General features: G+C 36.8%; 1 long non-coding RNA gene across 2 annotated transcripts in view; it reads left to right on the plus strand.

Moving 5' to 3' along the window:
- The window catches only part of LOC307195393, a 365,482-nt gene that overhangs the window by 241,677 nt on the left and 100,594 nt on the right, over window positions 1-23,211 (plus strand). The gene's annotated exons all lie outside the window — the stretch shown is intronic.

Here is a 23,211-nt window from a genome sequence, read left to right on the forward strand (position 1 = left end):
TACTTCTGATAAGTTTTGTCCACATTTATATGACAAAGACTGGCATCCTCACATATCTTAAGTAGCCATAATAATGTAAGGCGAACCCATAATTTGCACCTTGGAGAATTTATCCAAATCTGAAAATGTGTTGGGGGAGAAGGACATGGATTGTGAAGGAGACCAGTGAGCATTCTTCTATTTATGAGATCATTGACTGTATTTTGATTGGAGATTACTGCTGCCCAATTTTCAAGACATTATTAACCCATAAAGAAGGAAGTTAGCCAGAGGACAAATAGAGTTGGGCTTCACAAGTATGAACAGTAGATGAGGGCTGGCACAAAGAGGAATGTTTATTTTAGTAATGATGCACATCAGGTTTTTTTTTTTTTTATTTATCTCTGGGGTCCTACAGAGAAAAAGAGCTGTAACAGAAGTAGGTGAAATAAAAGAACTTTGTCACTTTATGTCAGTTTAAGAAAATAAGAAAAAAATTCAGTTCTATTTTGTGGACTAGTAATGGACTACAGCATAATTCTTTGGGGTGGGGTTGGATGTAGGGAGGATATATTCTACTACTTGAGCTCAGTATCTATCTACATAAAATCCCAACATTATTAGAAACAATGGAAGTTCACCTGGATGGCCTGATTGTTTGAGAGTCTGGAGGTCAACCTCAGGAGTGACAGAGGCTATCATGATGGTGATGAAATGTCACCCAGAAGTGGCAGACAAGACATGGCTGTGATAGAAGAAAATGTAAATTGTGACCTTTGCAGAGGCCATGAAATACTCTGCTGCCCTACCTGAACCAGAATGGAAAGATGTAAATGGCTCAGGTTTCAGAGTCTCAGAGAGTGGGGTATTTTGTTATGATGACTTTGCTCTATTGTCAGGCTGGTTTGGCCGGGAGTGAGAATAATGTGAGATAATTTAGACACTTTAAGAGTACTTCCCTTCTTGAATATTCTGGGGCTTTGTAAGTTTTGGATAAGTTAGTTTAAATAGCCACTGACAAGTATAAATGCAAATCTTATCAGGAATAACCACTAATTTCATTGAGGAGCTGCAATGTACATTATCACATTTGATCTTCATGGCAACACTTGTCAGATAGGTATGAATGTCCCAGTCTCTCAGATGAAACTAAGAGAGGTTAGGTAGTTTGTCGAGGTAGGAGTATATCCACTAGACAAATCTATGGCTGATTCTGGTGTCTTTGTTCTGTTACACCATGGACCCACAGAGAAGCCTAGAAAAAAAATTCCATCACTGTTTTCAAAAATCAATATTTCCAATTCCACATGAATACATAGGTGGTACATAAAGAAAAAGACTCTTTCTGCTTAAGAAATAGTTGTATTTCCTTCTTTTTATGTTTTCTCGTCAAAAACTTGAAATGTGAGAAAAGCTAATAAAATCCTCGCTGACCTCAAGATCCTATAGGATTAGTTTGTGATATGACTTTCATGAACAAAGAACCAGTGAAAAAATACAAACAAATCAAGGAATGTGTAATGGTGTTGACAAGCATCGTGCCTGGTTTCCTACCCTTAGGAGACTGTCATCGCACTTCATTGTCAGTTTATGAACATCATTGCTAAGTGGAGAGCAGAGGTAATTCATTCAGTTCACTTAGGAAAACCTTGAACTTCAGGTCATCTAAACTAAATCTGTTTGAACCTCAAAAGTAATGAGAGAGCAAACATAAAATTATAGAAAATACTAATGCTATTTTCATATCAGGGAGTTCAGAATTACATTATGCAGGGAATATGATTAACTTCACTGAATTCCATCCTAAATATCATGTTAGAAGTGTAAGATTCCTCATTAACATAAACGGAACAAGAACACTGAGCTAAAGTATCTGCAACATTGCCGTCAACGGCCAATGGGAAAGAAAGAATCTTGCAAAGGAATGACAGGTGGTTAAAAAGTCAAAGGAAGTGATGAAAGCTATAATTAAAACCATAAACTGTAAGTAAAAGAGCATGTAAACTACAGAGCCATTTAGTCCATGGGTGAAAGAACTCAGAATAATTATATCAAGCTAAATAAAGAGCTCTTGCTTTCTTGCAAGCTCAAGCTAGAACAGATAAGGAAACTTCCAGACAGGAGCCAGGAAACCATTTTCTGTCGAGTCTGGCCTAATCACTGCCTGATTTCTAGTAACTTAAATTTCCTAAATTTCTCTTTCCAACGAGGCAAATCATGTCTCCTTTACAGATATCTGGGAAAAACCAGTGAAATAAAAAAGCTGAAAAAAATATTTCTAAGAAAGACAGTATAATACAACTACATTTCCACTACAGTCACAAGGCATGTTTGAAAACATCCAGAGTCTAAAGTAGAAAAAACTCATATTTGTGTTTTCTTCCTACTCTTGATCAGATGGCTGAATTTAAGGAAATCAGTTAACTTCCTAAGAACCTCAGTTTCCTCATACATAAAGTGCAAGTAAGGATAAGATACGGTTGAGTAGCTCAAATGAGAAAACATATTAAAGTGCAATGTGGAAAATGTAACGATCTGTAGAAATAAGACGGATCATTTTAAAACTCGCTTCCAATGATATACAATAGGAATAGCAATGGTAGGAAGGTGACTATGAAACCTGTACATCCAAATTTGTCAGAAAACCAAGCAATGTTAGCTATGATAAGTGTTTCAGTATCTCACCATCTATTAACATAGGTTTAAACAGTTTTCCCACTTTATTCTAGTCGACCCTCCAGCTTAATATCATCACTAATTTCATAGAGTGAGAATCACATTTTAAAAAATTAATAATTCCTGCTTTATAACAGTCTAGTGCTATTGACTTTTTTGAAAAGATAAATGGAGGACTGTAAGGAAAGTGTTGCAGACTCTCAAAGTGGGGAGGTGGAGCACGAAAGTATTTTTTTTTAATAATAATGAAATTAATAGATTTGGAATTTCCTTCTTAAAATTTCATGTCTAGATATTATAATTTATAAAACACTCCAATTATTTCATAATTCATTTGCAAATTCTTCCAAATCATTTTCAAGATGTATGGTGGCTTTGACAATGACCTGAAAGTCACCAGTGTTACCTGCAGACATGTTTTGTTTGGCATGAATAGTGAATCTTTTCACAGAACAAAAAGTACATTTCCAGTGCCCATGAACTCCTGTGGGATTAAAATTAGGTCCTATTCACATTTAAGTCACTTGTCTGGATCCTGAAGGTATTTGAGTCTGTATCTATGGATGCAACTTGGAACCTAAAAGTGAACAGTCCTAAATCTCTCCTAACTAAAAAGACCCTGAGTTATAAAGCCCATTAAATCCACATAATATATTTTAAACAGATACTTTCCTAATTTTCTTAATCTTGAATGTGTCCCATCTTCTCTTTAATTCTCAGATTTATTTCCAGTCTTTGTAGTAGGCATCAGGATAATCTATTTTCCTTCCTGAATAATCAGAAGTCATTCTATGGAGTATAAGTCTGAGCATGACAAACTGAACCATCCCCACCCCACTCATCCAGAGCAGACTGCCACCACCAACATCTACTAAGTCTTAGGCTAATTTCAAAGTAACTCTATAGTAATGTTTTTAATTTTTTTTACATTTTGGAATAAGAATCATTCAAACCTTTTTTCTATGACCTTGGATTTATAGATTTTTAAGTCCATAGTTGTAGTACTGTTTTACTGCTAAAGCATTCTCTACATAGTTTTTATAGATTACTAAATAATGGGAATGAATTCCTTCTAAAAGTGAAGGTTAGAGCTGTTGAGATATTTTGCTTCTCAGAATAACGCTTCTTTTCTCACTACTGTGCAATCCTCAGACTAACTCAAATATTTAGGCCAGTTGGTAGTTTGTGCTTTTCCTGGCTTGGATTTACAAAAACCTTAGTTTTTAGAGATGCAGAGATCTGCTGGCTTAGACAAAGCATATCATAAAACATCAAAAGAGAGCTAGATTGTGTTTTCCTGACAAAGATCATCACAAAAAGAAAACGTGCGCACAGACGTACACACACACAAACATACACACGCTTTCCTCAATCTAGGCAGAAACAAGAAAAGTAACGGGAAATATTAGCACATAAGTGTTGGCAGGTCCAGTGTCCTGATTCATTGACAGATAACTCAGGATGCAGGGCAGGAATGAAAGATTTCCACGCCCAAAAGTGCCATGGGAGAATCAGGATTTCCGTATCCTTTAGGGTGGTAGACATAACGTAGAACTCCACTAGAACCAAAGGGACATGGAAACAGGAACAAGAAATCTCTCAGCAGCAAACTTTGTGGACAGAAGACCAAGCAGCAGATAGTGGCTCTCTTCCTGGATGCCAGATGCAGAAGGATAAATAGCACCTCCCACGAAACCTTGGCACTAGAAGCTCCCTCACCCCCAAATATTTGACCCAGCCCTGGGAAAATGGGGGTTGCCTTGACTGAGAATGAATTTCCACTGAGTAGTTAATAGGGATTAAAATTTGAAATATATTTGGATATAGAAAATTGTTAAATGCTGTATACAACTGAGTTTTCACAGAGTTTCATATATAGAATATGATTTATAAAAAAACAAAGTAAAAAATATTATTATATGTTGTTAATCATACTCTAGATATTAAATGCTCTGCAAAATGACTCAGGTGTGCACAGTGGGGTTAAATAGTTCCTTGTGCTTTCTAGTTACATCTGTATCACTGACTTCCAATGCACCATAAAAGCAATTTCACATACTAAAATAATCCAGTATTGAGCAAGAATGTAATACCGTTTTCAATATCTTCATATGTGGATGGTAAGTACTTGAGGTTAGTAGTAGGCTATACATATCACTTAGGTTAATGAAGTTAGTATGATCCAAGACATGTAGATATTAAATGTAGAGTATAGTAATATTAGGCTTGAATATTTAACTAAGCACTAAATCTGCCTTAGTGAGTTTCAGTCCAAAACTTCATTCTAACCTCTAGAGAATGCAACTCTCGCTATCATCGTTCGTATAGTTGGAACATTTGGGTCCACTTTTTGCAAATGAGGTGACTTGCTTCTTGACGTCCAAAACCTTTAAGCAATCTATTTCTTATAACATGAATCAAAGGTTTATTGGATATCTTCTGAACCACCTGGGTGAGTTAAGGGTAAAGGAATCTAAAATGTATGTATTCCTTTCATTTAAAATACATATGGGCTTATAAACCAATTGAAAATTACCTGGCATGAGCATAGAGGAACTTGGCAGAAAACATTTCTCTGAACCCAACACTTTGACGAAGTCCAAATGCAATAAAAAAAATTGCCCACATTTTTAGCCATGCTTTGGCAAAATAGTCAAATAATAATTAAAGAAAAGAAAATACACTGAAATTAATCTGAAATAGCAATCTTTATTTTCAAATGAAATGCAGCTTATGAAAGGCTTATGTGTCTTTTCTACAATAATGGATCTTAACCTTTTCAAGCAATAATCTTTTAGCATCTGATTATATCTGGGTCATATTCATGTGCCTCTGTGAATGAGTCCTTGCTTCCTATTGCCATTCTATGTGCTGTACAACCTGAAAGTAGAGCTAGGTGCCCTTCTTCCTCTGCACACAGGCACATGCTCATATGCAGGTGTGTGCACACATACACCCAAGTGCATACACACACACTATAAAAGAAAAACAGTCCCTCCCTCCAAAAAATAAACCCTACACCGTGTATTTGTGCTTTTGAATATTATGACTATATCTATATACTGTGCTTCTAATCTACTGACAGAAGCATCTAACACAAGTGTAAAATTTTCTTCCAGTGAAGTTTGCCAGATAAAATACAGTTTGCACAGCTAAATTTGAATTTAAGATAAACAAATAATTTCTAGTAGTAAAAGTATGCCTTGTGCAATATTTGGGACATGCTTATATGCAAAAAAAATTCATTCTTTATCTGAAATTCAAATTTAACTGAATGTTCTGTTTTTCTTTCTAAATGTGAAAACTCTACTCCCAACACCTCTTTATAAATGTATTTAGAAAAGCAAATACTTCAATGAATAAGTAGTTCTCAAGCTCCTACTATGTATTGCATTCTCTTCAGTACTATAAGAACACAAAATCTTCTCTCCTGGTCATCACATCCAGTCAGGGGACATAAAACTAACATGCGAAGAATGCAATATAGGTTAACTGCTAAATTATGTCAACCATCTATAAATGATCTGTTTATCGATGCAAAATTTAATGTGGCCTCCTGAATTTAAAGACGTTTTCATGATTGAGATGCACGTTGAAGGAAATGAAGGATTCTTCTCTCTGGAAAAGGTATAAAGGTACATTCCAGAGAAGAGCAAGGTTGAAAGCTTAGAGGAGAGAATGAGTACAATATGTTTGAAACACATTGCAGGTGCTCAACATATATATTTCATCTATATATATATCAAAAATTCATTTCAGTCATTTGTAAAATGTGTTCCTTTACCTCAGAAACACAGAATCACAGACCTCCAAGCCTTGTAGTCTTTGACTCTCAGCAATACTTAGCCAGAATTGGATTTGAGATAAGCAAGAGCATGGAGTATGCTGATTCTCTTTTTATTCCCAGCTCTTAGCACAATGTCTGGGCACAGTGTTCAGTAAATGTTTACAAAACAAATTAGAAAAAATGAAGAGAAGGGAGGGTTAGAGGAAGGAAAGAAGGGAGGAAGGAAGGAAAAAGGGAAAGAGCAATTGTTCAAGGCAGGGAGTTTTGGATATTCTAAAATTGAATTGTTATTTTAATTGATATTTTTTTTTCCTCCTCCACCCAGCCCAGCCAGCACACACACTAACTTGTTCCCCTAAATGATAATTTTGTTTCAGGAATGAAAGATGGGAAGAGAATTTCAAAGATGCCAATGACACACAAGCAGGAATTCTGCTACCCTTTTCATTCATTTATTTTGGAGAATGTTACTTTAAATAGAAACAATATTTCAGGCATTTAGAAAATATCCAGTAAGATTCCAGGAAGGCAATTGTCTTAAAATCACTTTTCAGAAATCACTCTTCTACCAAAAACAAAAAGCAAAATTTAAGTAAATATGTTTAGAGAGTAGTTATTATGAAGTTTTTAGAAGTACAACTTCTAGACGTTCTAAAGATAAGGATCGTGGGGTAAATGAGTTCATGCAATATTCACTGAAGATTCTTGAAGGGCAGATGGATGTGTGTTTGCCTTCTAACAGAGAGCTTGTTGTGGTGTATTGATTTCAGCATCAAGTCTAAAGGTTACTGCTGCAGCTGACAAGATACAACAGCTCACTGTCAGGCAGTGGATTTGTCCATTAGGATGAAGGAGATTTGAATATTTGCCCTACTTTTCGGGTTTTCAATCTCAAAATCATTACTTTACCTTACACATATATATTAAAGATGAATATTGCTTTCCTTCTCTGTCCTCTTAATTTCTATCAGGTTATTAGTGGCTCTCTTCGGTACTGGTACTAGTTAGATAAAGCCAAGCAATAAAGCAAGATGACCCTTGCTACTGATCTACCATGTGGATATTTATTACATATAATAAGTAAGATGCAAAGACTCTGGAAATCTTGGCAGAATCAAAATGGTCCTGGTTATGGCATCTAAAGATAGATACTGACTGCTTTTGCTCAACCTTAAAAAATCTGAAAAAACCACTTACCAGACATTTTCACGAGGTGAGACTAAGGTAAAATATAAAATAGCACATGCCATGATATCTGAACCTAAAAATTCTGTGAAAAAAAATATCCTCCATGTTTTATTACCCAGACCAATGTCTACCAGTTTTACCACCTAGAGGCATGTTACACAGACAGAAGTATTATATAGACCTCTTTTCATTTTGGGTGATGATTTTATAGGATTTATATAAAATCACAAGGCTTAATTTTTAGTTAATCAATACAAACTATATAAATATTTTTTTTAAAATCCAATAGTGTCACATCCTCAAGAAAGAAAATGAAACAGAGCATCATTCCAGTTTTTTTCTAAGCATGTGTACTGAAAAATTAAGTAATTTATAGATCAATAAATTTTATTTAAAAATGAGGTCATATCTATGTATTTCATTGAAAGACATTACATTTAATATTTCTTGAATTGTTAGGATAAAAAGGAATTGAAAAGAAACTGAAGTTTCAGATAAATGTTTCCTTGTTTAAAAAACAAAAAAGACTGTAATGCCTAAAATATTCCTTTTAGATTAAGAAGAAGAGATTGTGATAGACAATTTAGAGCTGGAGCTGTTTTTTTCCCTCCAAGTTTAAATTTTATGTTATCAAAATGACTCCCCCCTACAAAAGATGAGAAATCAGCACTTACATGTTTTTTTTCTTTCCTTCCACCACTATCTGCTTTAAGATGGTCTATCTTTATTTTTGATTTATCAAGTTTATAACACTTGCATTCTTTTCTGTAGGAATAAAGCCTTCCGTTGATTAGGCTGAGTAAGGGATTGTTGATTGCTCTCAGTCCATTTTTCCATTACTATACTCTATTCCTGATTTCTAAATTTTGACTCATCATCTGGTTTGCTGAATTGGGACAGCAAGGTGCTTTCCAAGAGGAATATAAGGGATTTCCCTGTGCTCTTTTGTGCCTGATAATAACTGTCTACTGCCTTTATAAATATAAATTACCTTTGAACTTGAATTATAAATTGATTATAGTTTTGGATATTTCTCCTTGGAACTTTGTAGATATTGCTCTCTTTTCTTCTGATACTAAATCTCACTTTGGAAAGTCTGAGGCAAACTTGATTTTTCATCTTTTATTAACTTGTTATCTTGCTGTGTGCATGAAAATTTCTTGTTATTTTTGAAATTCAGTAACTAAACTAGAACATGTCTCAGTGTATACCACTTTGTATCAGTTTTTATAGAGCCTGTATGACTTTTTATAATATCAAAATTAGTTTTTCATTTCATAGAAAGATTTTGACTACTGTCTCTGTGAACATATTTTGACTGTTCTATTTGTTGAACATTCAAGAGCAGCAACAGCACTCGTACTTATGACGCAATGTATTCTTTCTGTCCTTTCTATCTTCCTAATGCTTTACTGTCTTTATCTTTTTTATTTCCCTCTGCATTCAGAATAATCTCATGACTTTCTTCTGTGGCAGTTATTTGAGTTTCATCCTCAACTTTTCTGATCCTGTTTTTTCCAATTCTTTTATTTGTTCAATTAATGGTATTGATTTGTTCCTCAATATGTTTCCATAGCTCAAAAATCTATTCTCTATTTTCTTAATGTGCTTTTGAACCCTTACTCTACTGAACTAGGTCCTTGTGAAATTCTTCTAACGTAGGAGGTACTCTTAGGGAGTTTATAAACAAACATGATTCTTTCTCTTTTGCTGGATTTTCTCCCTCCCTCCCTCCCTCCCTCCCTCCCTCCCTCCCTCCCTCCCTCCTTCCCTCCCTTCCTTCCTCCCTCCCTCCCTCCCTTCCTTCCCTCCTTCCCTCTTTCTTTTCTCTCATAATATGTTTTCATATGGTTATGGATACAACTAGGGCTGGGAACCATTTTTGTTAGAGAACTTGAAATGCTTACTGGTTACTGGGTAGGTAGATTTTTTAAAAAACTATATAAAGATTTCACTTCATTAGTAGGTGACTGTGTCCTATTCCCAAGTGGTAGTGCAACCCTCAAGTTCTACATCACTTCTGATTTTACCACGGATCTATCGAAACCTTGAAGCCATGGTAGTATTTCCCACCCCTACTAGGCTCTTCAGATATTTTTGTATGTTAAAGGACTTCTGTATGTATTCGTATTCTCTCTCTCTCCCTCTCTTCCTCCTTTTCCTTCCCTTCTCTTCCCCCACCTTCCCTCGCCTTCTCTTTCTTTCTCTCCCTCTACCTCCCCACGTCCTCTTTCACACACCCCCTGCAGTCTATCTACATATTCATTCTCCCTAAACCATGGGGTATCATTGATAATTTATGGAATTTTTCTTTTTTTGATTCATCATGTTCCCCTCTATTATTTTGGATTTGGATGGCAGGGTTAGGCACTCCATAATGCCTTCCAGAATGGTATGAGATTTTCTTTGATGTGTGTGTGTGTGTGTGTGTGTGTGTGTGTGTGTGTGTGTGTGTGTGTCAATTTCACTGGATAATAGCTTCAGGACTTTGGTAGTCCAGTTTCACTCTGCCATATTTTATCAAATTATATTTGTTGTGTTTCCTAAATAGTATATAATTATTACATGAATAATTTTTGTCTTCAAAATCTATAAATTAACTTTAAAAAATCTATAAACCCAACAAAATTAAAATAATTTAATGCTTTAGATGATGTTTTATTCTGAAATTACATTGCTGTTCAGAGGTGAATATTATGCTCACTGCTTCATCAGAGGTCGTTTTTGGTGAATTGATACTGTCTAGGTCCAGGAGATGGCTCAATTCCCCCACTCTTTTTTTCTATTTAAACTAGGCCTTTCTTTGATGTGAACATGTGTATTATTTGTTCATTATTTTACAAGTTTGATGTCACAGCAGCTGTGAACACTAAACCCACTTGGCAGTATTTGATGTAATGTGGTCTAAGATATGAGTTAAGGGAATTATTTTAAAATTTCATTGAAATGGAAACACAACATTCCAAAAAGTAACTGAATAGACTTCTCAAGTACTACAGAAAGAATGGGTGCCAGCAATTTAGTGTAAGTCTTTGTATCTAGAGCTATGTAAGTGAAAGTACCAAGGCAGGTTGATCAGGAAACAGTTCATCTGAATTGGGGACACACAACAGTGCTCCGGCAACTTTATAGCTTTCATTTGCAAGTATGTGCTATCCAGGTCAAGTACTGATGGAAAAAAAGAAGAGAAAATTAGCTATAAATTGAAACTCAGCCCCACACAGGAGCTTAAGACTTGCATATCCTGAAACATATTCTAAGGCATTTCAATTTACAACTTGTACACTTCCCTTCTAAAGTCCTGGATCCTTAAAATTTGTTATCTTGGAGTTTTCATTTTCAGATCTGTATAATCAGCAACAACTTTGCTCTGTAAGGGGAAAGTAAAAATCCCATTGCACTAGTGCCATTTTTGGTGTAGTTCTTTAACTAACTAACTAACTAAATAAATAAATAAATAAGAACACACATCAAGGATGAAATTATGCTGTTGTGGAGCCTCTAATTTTTCCATGAATGAATTGTAAAGTAAGCACAGGGTGAGGGGAAAGTGCTATATGCTCTTTTTCCAGAGGAGTGTGTCTTAACAACAAATCAGAAGTCACCTTTAAATGCTGACTACAAAGAAACCTCCAGTTGCTTATTCTGTGGAGGCAATTTTTGCTTTCTTTTTGCTGAGCTGCCAAAAGGAGAGTATCTAAAAATAATTATTTCTGCCAGTTGAGTAATTAATGATGGCCTTACCAAATGACAGTTGTACTGAATGGCATTAGGCAAGATGAATTAGATTTTTATTAAATAGTATTTCAGTGTTTCAAGGACTCCATGAATGCCTCATGAAGAGTGTTCTTGCTAAATTAGGGGGAATTGTATTTTTACTTTTCGTGTCAACAACAAAGGTATGATAAATACAATTATTTTTCTATCAAAACCAACAAGTTAATATATATTACCTTACTTTGCTATTATTTAATTCAGGCCTAAAATTATTACCGAATGCAAATTAATGGTTGTTTATTCTTGCTGATAGACCTAAACCAGTTGTTCTTAAATGTTTTATGTCTTATTCTTCTAGGGATCCCTGTCCTTACCCTTTCCAACCCATTCCTTTGCTTCCATCACACTTGCACTAACACTAAAGAATATGTGTTTTATTTCTCAGTAAAACTGATTGACCTGGCTCCCTGCTTCTACTACTCTTCCTTTTTCACTGCTGAACACACACAAAGAAGAATGAACCCTGGAATCAATGATGTCCTTAAAGGGACCTAAGAGACTGTAGTTAAGTAGATCCATTACATTAGTAAACTGCTGCTATTTTAGCAAACCATGTGCCAAGTTTTAGAAATCAGCATCTGCCGTTTTCTTTCTCTGATGCCATATAGCCTAAATCAAGAAGGGGGTCCCTAACACTCTTAGAATAGTCCTCTCTTAATGCTGGAGTGCTTCAGGGCTCAGTCTTGTTCTCTTAGGGAACTCACTAAGTCCCATGTCTTTAAAATATCATCAGTATGCTGACAGCCTCAAATTGTATATCTACAGCCCAGAGCTCTGTCCAAACTCTGGTCTATTTATACACTCCACAGGCTATTTAACAGCTCTACCTGGATGTCTAATAGACCTTCAAAACCTTAAAATCTCTAAAAAAGGAGTCCTGACTTTCCTTGACAATTCTGTGCCACTTACTGATTTTCAAACCTCAGTTAGTGGCAAATGATAATAATAATGATCTTTTAAAAAATGAACTTCTGGGGCTTCCCTGGTGGCGCAGTGGTTGAGAGTCCACCTGCCGATGTAGGGGACACGGGTTCGTGCCCCGGTCTGGGAAGATCCCACATGCCGCGGAGCAGCTGGGCCCCTGAGCCATGGCCGCTGAGCCTGCGCGTCCGGAGCCTGTGCTCCGCAATGGGAGAGGCCACGGCAGTGAGAGGCCCGCGTACCACAAAAAAAAAAAAAAAAAAAAAAAAAAAAACTTTTTAACGTCTTTTTTCTCTTATACCATACATTTAGTCTGTGAGGAAGGCCTGCCAGCTGTATCTTCCAAATGTATATTCAATCCAATCATTTTTCACCACATCTGTTAATACCACTCTGGTTTCAGCCACCATCGTATTTCATCTGGAATACTGGAATTATTTCATGGTGGATTTTTTTCTCTTTCAGCCTATGCCTTCCTTACCACGATCTATACTCAGTACAGTGGCCAGAATGAGCCACTGGAAATGTAAACCAGATAATGTCAGTCCTCTACTTAACTCTCTGTGATAGCCCAACACTTTACTCAGAATAAGTCATTAAAGTCCAAATTAACTGAGTCTCTTCTGTGACCATGTTTCTTATATCTCAGAATCTGACTCACCCTACATCAGTCACCCAGAATGTATACTTTCTTTTAGAATGAATGTTAGAAGAATGTTCCCATCTTGCTCTGTTTCCTCTATCTGGAACACTCATCTCCCAAATATCCTCTACACTATTCCCTCCCTCATGTCCTTTACACCTTTTGTCGTGTTTTCCATGAAGCCTACCATGACCTCCCAATATAATACTGCATTCTCTTGCCATTTCCGCCCCCCAGCACCCCTCTTCTCTTTCTCTCTGCTTTACTTTTAAAAAATTTTTATCCACCTTCCAGCATACAACACATTTTACTTCTTATTTTTGGTATTTATTTTCTACATATCCTGCTAGAATGTAAGCTCCTTGAAAGCAATGAAATGCATCTGTTTTGGTTACTGAGCAGTGATAGTAGTTTTCAGCTATCAGCATATTCTCTAGATAGGGCATTCTGACCAGTTTGATATTCTTCTTTCACCTGAAAGTAAGTTTGCCTCCAGGTACAGATTCATTTGACCCAATTTATAGAGCTCATTATCACATGGGAGCCCTTACTGGACTGAAATTGTCACAAGCCCCATTACTGCTAAATTTCCATCTGACACAATATGTCTTAGTGTCATAAAAGAGTAGTGAGGAAGTTTGGCTATCTAATATTATTAATTATATCATTACATTTCTTAATGTTGGAACACCCTTTTGGTAATGGTGTAACCTTCTAGTATGCAGTTTTATGTTATATTAATTTCTCATTTAGAATTTTACAGTGATATTCTTGTGCACAACCCATACACAAAAAGGTATGGTTTTATTTTAACTTTAATCACTGTATTTTTACTACCATAAGTGTGTTTCCTTTTTTGACAAATTGTTTTAAAAAATTAATGGTGACCTCAGGCTGCTGATACAAAGAGATAGATCATGAGATAAGTAGCAGCTAAACATCATATCTTATTCAAAACTACACTAATGCACTTAAGAAAAAGGTTTTCTTGAAAACTTCGGATTTCAAAGCACAGTTCACAGTATTGCATAATGCTACTTGGCAGGTTGTGTTTCCACAGAATTGGAAAGTTCAGAAACTCTAAGGATGTAAAGTACTAACTTTGGCTTTTGCGTACTAACATTTATGCTCACTCTTTACTAGGAAATAGCCTTCATCTTTCAGGAAATAGAAGTCTGTAGAATTGTGTCATCATACTGTAGGAACTAAATAAGGAATTGTGTTTGAAATCAATCTGTGGCCCATCTTCACGGGCCCTAAATATATGAAAAATATATGAAAGTTCTAGCTTCTTTCCAGCTTACACAGTCATTGGTTGTCAGTCACAAGCATAACAAATCCCACCAGTAATAGTAGCTGGGTTAGGTTAGGTTAGGAGTAGTTAGGTTTTCTAAGTAACTCCAACCCTCCCAGAACTCTTGTCCTCTGCAACAACATACTGGTTGAGAACTAGTGCTATAGAATTTCGAGGAGAAAAATCATGAAAGTTGGCTGATGAAAGTGATTAGAAAAAATGTTGTCCAGTGAGGTATAAGATAGATATTAATCCTATTCTAGAAGAGGTAATATGTTCAGAAAGAGTGGATGGCGCATTGTTGCCAAGCTGGTAATAAGTGGAGCCATAGAACTAATGTCAGGTTCTTTTGACTTACAGCCTAATACTCTCTCTACTCTGCCATAAAATAAAACGTTGGACTCAATTTCTCAACTCTCCTTGTGCTAAAAAATCATGCTTTTCTTATTCTAGTCATGATAAATGCAGGAGGAAGTGGTTTGAAAGGATAGGTAAATACTGATAGCGGCAAAAACAGGAGGGATTGTCACATGTTCATATGATCCAAATTGGGTCAAAGAGGATTATTTGGAGCTCTGTATCTATCACACATATCATTCAATCATAATTCCTTTGCATCTACTGACAAACAACCAGATATAAATCTTATACTAATTTTGCTTTTTTCCCCCTAGAGATATTAAATCTAAAGGATAGAGACCTTCTAAGGAAGGAGAGTGAAATTACCATTAGCAGTTCCTAAATGAAAACCCAATTGTTTATAGAAAGATTTTCAGTCAAGATTGGGCTACATACCACCCTTTCTATTTCAAGATTTTCATGTTTCACTGATACTTTTTTCTCCAGCTGACTGTCATAAACGTGCATTCCTAACTAATAGGAAGCTAAGCAAACAAACAAAAACATCAAGGTCAGGGTGAATCCATTGCCTCTGCTCCCCCAAAATGCTAATATTTTCCCATTGGTGCATTATAGAAAAAAATACACATCAATCTTTAAAGATCATATTTTACAGATTATATGGTTGAGGTCACCATATTATAGATAAATGAAATGATCAATGAGCTTAAACACCAGTTTTAGCTCTGGAATCCAGGTTTTCTGAATCCCAGGTGAATTGCTTTCTAGATGAAAATTGTGATTGCTTTCCTTAACAAATGAAGAGAAATATTTAATTCACACAATGATTAATTTGCCAAGTAATTACAGTATCCTCATTTATGAGAAAGCTTATTGACATTAGAGATATTATACCTTCTTTGTATTAATTAAGAAATCTACACAACTTAGTCAATTAACTTACAACTGAAGGGATACAAAAAAAGAGGACAACAACAAGGCCCTATTAATTTTTCCTTTTTCTTCTCTGGGAACAGCTCACTTAAGGAAAATATTTAAGTTCAGTTAAAAAGCAAAACAAAATAAAATCTTTCATAGCAGTAAGTTAAATAAGCATGTGCTTTCTTTGAACCCAAGCAGAATGTTTTATTCATTGTATCAGAGCTCTAAGTACATGCCAGTTGTGTTAGGGTAGAACTAGTCTATTTCATGGATATTAGCCAAAATCTGTGAAACTTCATACACACAGAGCTTTCTTTTTATTTCAAAGGTTGAGTTCAAATGAGGTTTTACTTGGATTAGAAATTTTCATATCTTGATTTCTGTCAATATTAAATAGACAATCTTTCTATTCCATATTTTAAATTCTTATGTGCTTTTAGCAACACCCCATGTGAAGAGAAAGTTAACATGTATCGCCACTGTATTTCTTTTTATTTTTGAATTCTATTTATTTTTTTATACAGCAAGTACTTACTAGTTATCTGTTTTATACATATCATTGTATATATGTCAATCCCAATCTCCCAACTCATCCCACCACCACCAGATAGCCCCAGCCCCTGCTTTCCCCCCTTAGTCTCCATACATTTGTTCTCTGCATTAGTTTTTATTTCTGCCTTGCAAACCAGTTCATCTGTACCATTTTTTTAGATTCCACATATATGCATTAATATATGATCTTTGTTTTTCTCTTTCTGACTTACTACACTCTGTATGACAGTCTCTAGGTCCATCCACATCTCTACAAATGACCCAATTTCGTTCCTTTTTATGGCTGAGTAATATTCCATTGTATACATGTACCACATCTTCTTTATACATTCGCCTGTCAATGGGCGGGTAGGTTGCTTCCACGACCTGGCTATTGTAAACAGTGCTGCAATGAATATTGGGGTGCATGTGCCATTTTGAATTATGGTTTTCTCCGGGTATATGCCCAGTAGTGGAATTGCTAGGTTGTATGGTAGTTCTATTTGTAGTTTTTTAAGGAACCTCCATACTGTTCTCCACAGTGGCTGTATCAGTTTACATTCCCACCAACAGTGCAAGAGGGTTCCCTTTTCACCACACCCTCTCCAGCATTTCTTGTTTGTAGATTTTCTGATGATTCCCATTCTGACTGATGTGAGGTGATAGCTCATGGTAGTTTTGGTTTGCATTTCTCTAATGATTAGTGATGTTGAGCATCCTTTCGTGTGTTTGTTGTCAATCTATATATCTTCTTTGAAGAAATGTCTGTTTAGGTCTCCTGCCCATTTTTGGATTGGCTTGTTCGTTATTTTGATATTGAGCTGCATGAGCCTGTGGCGGCAGAGGCGGGCATGATGTTGCAACAGCCTGAGGTGCGCTGTGTGTTCTCACAGTGAAATTGTCCCTGGATCACAGGTTCCTGGCAGTGGCAGGCTGCACATGCTCCCGGGATGGGAGGTGTGGATAGTGACCTGTGCTTGCACACAGGCTTCTTGGCTGCTGTACCAGCAGCCTTAGCTTTTCATACCCATCTCTGTTGTTTGCACTGATAGCCATGACTCGCTCTCGTCTCTGGAGCTTGTTTAGGTGGTACTCTTAATCCCCTCTCCTTGTGCACCCGGAAACAATGGTGTCTTGCCTCTTAAGCAGTTCCAGAGTTTTCCCCAGACACCCTCCCAGCTAGCTTTGGCGCACTGACCCCTTCAGGCTGTGTTCACGCAGCCAACCCCAGTCCTCTCCCTGGGATCTGACCACCAACCCCCAAGCCTCAGGTCCCAGTGCCCACCTGACCTGGCAGGTGAGCAGACAAGCCTCTCAGGCTGGTGAGTGCTGGTTGGCACCAGTCCTCTGAGGGAATCTCTCCACTTTGCCCTCTGCACCCCTGTTGCTGCACTCTCCTCTGCGGCTCTGAAGCTTCCCCCCACCATCCAGACCCCATCTCCACCAGTGAAGGGGCTTCCTAGTGTGTGGAAACTTTTCCTCCTTCACAGCTCCCTCCCAGAGGTACAGGTCCTGTCCCTATTGCTTTGTCTCTCTTTTTCCTTTTTGTTTTTGCCTTACCCAGGTACATTGGGAGTTTCTTGCTTTTGGGGAAGTCTGAGGTCTTCTTCCAGTGTTCAGTAGGTGTTCTGTAGGAATTGTTCCACGTGTAGATTTATTTTTGATGTATTTGTGGGGAAGAAGGTGATCTCCACATCTTACTCCTCTGCCATCTTGAAGGTCCCCCCCATAATGTCTTGAATACTGTAGTTTGTATTATAGTCTGAAGTCAGAGAGTCTGATTTCTCCAGCTCCATTTTTTTCCCTCAAGATTGCTTTGGCTATTCGGGGTCTTTTCTGTCTCCACACAAATTTTAAGATTTTTTGTTCTAGTTCTGTAAAATATGCATTTGGTAATTTGATAGAGATTGCATTGAATCTGTAGATTGGTTTGAGTAATATAGTCATTTTCACAATATTAATTCTTCCAATCCAAGAACATGGTATATCTCTCCATCTGTTTGTATCATCTTTAATTTCTTTCATCAGTGTCTTATAGTCTTCTGAGTACTGGTCTTTGACCTCCTTAGGTAGGTTTATTCCTAGGTATTTTATTCTTTTTGTTGCAATGCTGAATGGGATTGTTTCCATAATTTCTCTTTCTGATCATTCCTTGTTAGTGTATAGGAATGCAAGAGATTTCTGTGCATTAATTTTGTATCCTGCTACTTTGCCAAATTCATTGATTAGCTCTAGTAGTTTCTGGTGACATCTTTAGGAGTCTCTATGTATAGTATCATATCTGCAAACAATGACAGTTTTACTTCTTTTCCAGTTTGTATTCCTTTTATTTCTTTTTCTTCTCTGATTGCCATCGCTAGGACTTCCGAAACTCTGTTGAATTATAGTTGTGAGAGTGGACATCCTTGTCTTCTTCCTGATCTTTGAGGAAATGCTTTCATTTGTTCACCATTGAGAATGATGTTTGTTGTGGGTTTGTTGTATATGGCCTTTATTATGTTGAGGTATGTTCCCTCTATGTCCACTTTCTGGAGAGTTTTTATGATAAATGTGTATTGAATTTTGACAAAAGCTTCTTCTGCATCTATTGAGATTATCATGTGGTTTTTATCCTTCATTTTGTTAATATGGTTTATCACATTGATTGATTTGCATATATTGAAGAATCCTTGCATCTCTAGGATAAATCCCACTTGATCATGGTGTATGATCCCTTTAATGTGTTGTTGGATTCTGTTTCCCAGTATTTTGTTGAGGATTTTTGCATTTATATTCATGAATGATTTTGGTCTGTAATTTTCTTTCTTTTTGTAGTATCTTTGTCTGCTTTGGTATAAGGGTGGCCTCATAGAATGAGTTTGGGATTATTCCTTTGCAATTTTTTGGAAGAGTTTGAGAAGGATGGGTGTTAGCTCTTCTCAAAATGTTTTTAGAATTTACCTGTGAAGTCATCTGGTCCTGGACTTTTGTTTGAGGAAAGATTGTCAGTCACAACTCCAATATCTTTACTTGTGATTGGTCTCTTCATATTTTCTATTTCTTCCTGGTTCAGTCTTGGAAGGTTATACTTTTCTAAGAATTTGTCCATTTCTTCCAGGTTTTCCATTTTACTGACATAGAGTTGCTTGTAGTAGTCTCTTAATGATGCTATGTATTTCTGCAGTGTTCATTGTAACTTCTCCTTTTTCATTTCTAAGTTTATTGATTTGAGTCCTCTCCCTCTTTTCCTTGATGAGTCTGGCTGAAGTTTTATCAGTTTTATTTATCTTCTCAAAGAACCAGCTTTTAGTTTTATTGATCTTTGCCATTGTTTTCTTGATTTCATTTAGTTCTGCTCTGATCTTTATGATTTCTTTCCTTCTACTAGCTTTGGGTTTTCTTTGTTTTTCTTTCTCTAGTTCCTTTAGGTGTAAGGTTAGGTTGTTTAAGATGTTTCTTGTTTCTTGAGATAGGATTGTATTGCTATAAACTTCCCTCTTAGAACTGCTTTTGCTGCATCCCATAGGTTTTGTATCGTCATGTTTTCGTTGTCATTTGTCTCTAGGTATTTTTTGATTTCCTCTTTGATTTCTTCAGTGATCTCTTGGTTACTTAATAACATATTGTTTAGACTCCATGTGTTTGTGTTTTTTACGTTGTTTTCACCGTAATTCATTTCTAATCTCATAGCGTTGTGGTCAGAAAAGATGCTTGATATGATTTCAATTTTCTTAAATTTACTGAGGCTTGATTGTAACCCAAGATGTGATCTATCCTGGAGAATGTTCCATGTGCACTTGAGAAGAAAGTGTAGTTTGCTGTTTTTGGATGGATATAAATATCAATTAAATCTATCTGGTCCGTTGTGTCATTTAAAGCTTGTGTTTCCTTATTAATTTTCTGTCTGGATCATCTGTCCATTGGTGTAAGTGAGGTGTTATAGTTCCCCACTATTATTGTGTTACTGTCGATTTCATCTTTCAGAGCTGTTAGCAGTTGCCTTATGTATTGAGGTGCTCCTATGTTGGGTTCATATATATTTATAATTGTTATATCGTCTTCTTGGATTGATCACTTGATCATTATGTAGTGTCCTTCCTTGTCTCTTATAACATTCTTTATTTTATAGTCTATTTTATCTGATATGTGTGTTGCTACTCCATCTTTCTTTTGATTTCCATTTGCATGGAATATCTTTTTCCAGCCCCTCACTTTCAGTCTGTATGTGTCCCTAGATCTGAAGTGTGTCTCTTGTGGACAGCATATATATGGGTCTTTTTTTTGTATCCATTCAGCAAGCCTGTGTCTTTTTGTTGGAGCATTTATTCCATTCACATTTAAGGTAATTATCAATATGTATGTACCTATTAACATTTTCGAATTGTTTTGGGTTTGTTTTTGTAGGTTCTTTTCTTCTCTTGTGTTTCCCACTTAGAGAAGATCCTTTTGCATTTGTTGTAGAGTTGGTTTGGTGGTGCTGAATTCTGTTTGTTTTGCTTGACTGTAAAGCTTTTGATTTCTCTGGCTAATCTGAATGAGTTCCTTGCTGGTTAGAGTAATCTTGGTTGTAGGTTCTTCCCTTTCATCACTTTAAATATATCTTGCCACTCCCTTCTGGCTTTTAGAGTTCCTGTTGATAAATTAGCTGTTAACCTTATGGGAGTTCCCTTGTATATTATTTGTCATTTTTCCCTTGTTGCTTTTAATAATTTTTCTTTGTCTTTAATTTTTGTCAATTTGATTACTATGTTTCTCCTTGGTTTCATCCTGCCTGGGACTCTCTGTGCTTCCTGGACTTGGGTGGCTATTTCCTTTCCCATGTTAGGGAAGTTTTCGACTATAATCTCTTCAAATATTTTCTCAGGTCCTTTCTCTCTCTCTTCTCCTTCTGGGACCCCTACAATGTGAATGTTGTTGAGTTTAATGTTGTCCCAGAGGTCTCTTAGGCTGTCTTCATTTCTTTTCATTCTTTTTTCTTTACTCTGTTCCACAGCAGTGAATTCCACCATTCTGTCTTCCAGGTCACTTATCCGCTCTTCTGCCTCAGTTATTCTCCTATAGATTCCTTGAAGTATATTTTTCATTTCAGTCACTGTACTGTTCATCTCTGATTGTTTGTTTTTTAATTCTTCTAGGTCCTTGTTAAACATTTCTTGCATCTTCTCAATCTTTGCCTCCTTTCTTTTTCCGATGTCCTGGATCATCTTCACTATCATTATTCTGAATTGTTTTTCTGGAAGGTTGCCTATCTCCACTTCATTTAGTTGTTTTTCTAGGGTTTTATCTTGTTCCTTCATCTGGTACATAGCCCTCTGCCTTTTCATCTTGCTATCTTCCTGTGAATGTGGTTTTTGTTCCACAGGCTGCAGGATTGTAGTTCTTCTTGCTTCTGCTGTCTGCCCTCTGGTGGATGAGGCTATCTAAGAGGCTTGTGCAAGCTTCCTGACGGGAGGGACTGGTGGTGGGTAGAGCTGGGTGTTGCTCTGTTGGGCAGAGTTCAGTCAAACTTTAATCCTCTTTTCTGCTGATGGGTGGCACTGAATTCCCTCCCTATTCATTGTTTGGCCTGAGGTGACCCAGCACTGGAGCCTACAGGTCCTTTGGTGGGGCTAATGGTGGACTCTGGGAGGGCGCTTGCCATAGAGTACTTCCTAGAACTTCTGCTGCCAGTGTCCTTGTCCCTGCAATGAGCCACAGCTCCCCCCCAACTCTGCACGAGACCCTCCAACCCCAGCAGGTAGGTCTGGTTCAGTCTCCTATGGGGTCACTGCTCCTTCCCCCGGGTCCTGATGTGCACACTACTTTGTGTGTGCCCTCCAAGAGTGGAGTTTCTATTTCCCCCAGACCTGTCGAAGTCCTGCAATCTAATGTCCCAGTAGCCTGCAAAGTCTGATTCTCTGGGGATTCCTCCTCTCGTTGCCAGACCCCCAGGTTTGGAAGCCTGATGTGGAGCTCAGAACCTTCGCTCCAGCGGTTGGACTTCTGTGGTATAATTATTCTCCAATTTGTAAATCACCCACCTAGCGGTTATGGGGTTTGATTTTATTGTGATTGCACCCCTCTTCCTGTCTCATTGTGGCTTCTCCTTTGTCCTTGGTTGTGGGGTAGTGTTTTTGGTGAGTTCCAGTGTCTGCCTGTCAGTGATTATTCAGCAGTTAGTTGTGATTCCAGTGCTCGCAAGAGGGCATGAGTGCACATCCTTCTACTCCACCATCTTGAACCAATCTCCTGACACTGTATTTCTAGGGTCCTTTTATCTATTAAAACTCAATGAAAATTTCTTTGGTTAAATAATTGGTAATCATATTTATGAGAAAATAGATGGAAAGATATATCTATATTTATAAATAGAAAAAATAGAGTTGCATGTATTTCATAGCACAGTATAGCAAATAGATAGCTTATTTAAAATGCACTAATTCAAAAATATGATTTTTAGGGAACTACGTCTCATATAGTTAAAGACTCAGCAAAATGTTAACTATTCTGATTATGTGTTTGTATTCCTAACCAGCCAACTTTCCATACCCATTAATATCTAAAGAATTACACTAGACATATTTCACTTTCATTTTCCTCATTTCCTGTGATCACTATAATAGCAAGGGTTAAGGAGATGCAAAAATCATGGGGTCATGAAAAGGCTTAGAAATTTCATTTTTGACCACTGCTCGATCTGATTGATAGTTTCAGATTTGTACTTCAGTTTCTTTCACCTTATAGCTAGTAGTATGGCTGGTGTGCTTGGGTCTGTTTCCTTGATATGATTTAAACTTCAGGAGACCAGTGTGTCTATGTTGTATTTTTGCATACCCCCAATTTCTGGACAACTCCTGATAGATTTTTGGCAAGCAAAATAATGTGTGCATTGAACTAAATGGCTTTTAAATGAATTATAGAACTAATTGTTTTCTAAATAGCAAATTTGTATAGAATAGTTTACTTTAGTTTTGTGTTTCTTTCCTGCAGAGTGGCAAAATACCCAGTAGCCCACACAAACATTAGCAAGCAAAGTGTTGGTTGTTCTGGGCCTTTGGAACAAATAGGCCATTCTTTTATCTTTGAGAGTTTTTATTTCAGTAACACCAACTGCCATTTCATATGTGCCTTCAATGTACAGCATCTTTTTTCATATAGTGGACTAAGCTGGTAAGA

This window comes from Stenella coeruleoalba (assembly GCF_951394435.1).
Source record: "Stenella coeruleoalba genome assembly, chromosome: 12".
Lineage (NCBI taxonomy): Eukaryota > Metazoa > Chordata > Mammalia > Artiodactyla > Delphinidae > Stenella > Stenella coeruleoalba.